Below are 1,652 nucleotides of genomic sequence, written 5' to 3'. Positions count from 1 at the left end.
GAGTCCCCGCACAGGGATCCAGCCAAACCAGGTGTGACTGACAGGTGTGCTGTAACCTGCCCTGTCCCCCCGCTTTGGGGACACCCCACTGAACCCTCACACCTGGGGGATTCTCCCTCTGTCCTGGGAGGAACCCAGAATTCAGGGACAAGGAGCTTTCAGAGATGTTACTTTGGAAAGTTCTTTTGACTCCCTAAAATGTTATGTTCTTACAGGTTATTTTTTGCTGCCGTTTGTGCATAACAAGGGGAAAAGCTACAGAATTCAATGACTTTATTTGAAATATATTGATCTATTAGAATAAAGAGGTAGCTACCACAAATATGTGCCTACTAGATAAGAATCAGGAGTTTGTTTTTTAAAGAAATACTTTGTTAGATCCTCCTGCCAACCTTTAAAACTGTGCAAACATCCAGTGTAGCATGTGTGCATAAAACATCTTTAATGGAGTAATAATATCTAGTTAATAATTAAATCTCCAGGAGCTTTTGTAATTTGTGGATGCTACAGTATTTAATCTCTTTGTGTGAGACTTAAAGAGGAATATTCAGTATTTGGGTTTTGTGAAGGAAATCCTGGCCTTACATAAAGGCTGATTTAATATAGCACAGGTTTAACTTGTTATTAGTGTGAAGGAAAAAAGCTGATGTCTCTGACTGCAGCTGATGCTGGATGTACAGGTAAATTTGTGGGGCTGTTGATTGTCAAACTTGCTCAGAGATGCATTAATAAGAGTCAAAGTGCTGCAGTGTGCCAGTTCTCAGTCAGTACAGTGCTTGTCACACTAATGTATGCACTGGATTAGTGGAAATATAATTAATGGAAATACAGTAATGCCAGTGTGCTAAAGTAAATAGCAAACCTCTATTTTAAAGGATGCTGAACTTTGTAGGAATGGGATACCTCTTTAAAGGTTGTGTTCTAATCATTCCTCTTCCTCTGTCAGAAATCACTGAATCTTGTCCCAGGATTTGACAAATAATTAATAAAGGTTTGGAAAAGGTTCTGAGAAATGGAGTGCTGCCATCTAGCTCTTTCATATGTGCATTTGGGTGCTGTGAGCTGATGTCTTTCCCAAAGCTGTTATCCTGTTTGGAACGGGGAGCCTGTGGAAAGAGGATTGTGTAGATTAATGCCATGGATTTGGGGTGTCTTCTCTGAAACAGCTGGGTTTGATTTTTCAAGTAGGCTGTCGGTGGGAGATCCAGGATTTCTTTCTGAGGTAGAGCCAACATTGCAGTGCTCGTTTGTTTTCTGCCTTGTCCTGCTAAAAACACCCAACCAAACAAAACCACAAAAAAACCCAACAGCCAACCAGAAAGACCCCAGCAATCCCCAGCCCCTGCAGAGGCGCTAAGCCTGGGCTTTGCAGTCCCTGGCTGCAGGTCCTGCAGGGGCTCCAGGTGCTGCAGATGCTCCAGATGCTGCAGGTGTTGCAGGTGTTCCAGGTGCTGCAGATGCTCCAGGTGCTGCAGATGCTGCAGATGCTGTAGGTGTTGCAGATGCTGCAGATGCTCCAGGTGCTGTAGGTGTTGCAGGTGCTGCAGATGCTCCAGATGCTGCAGATGTTGCAGGTGCTGCAGATGTTGCAGGTGCTGCGGATGCTGCAGGTGCTCCAGATGCTGCAGATGCTCCAGGTGCTGCAGATGTTG

Source organism: Parus major, chromosome 5 (genome assembly GCF_001522545.3).
Source record: "Parus major isolate Abel chromosome 5, Parus_major1.1, whole genome shotgun sequence".
Taxonomy (NCBI): domain Eukaryota; kingdom Metazoa; phylum Chordata; class Aves; order Passeriformes; family Paridae; genus Parus; species Parus major.
This window is presented reverse-complemented; position numbering follows the sequence as displayed.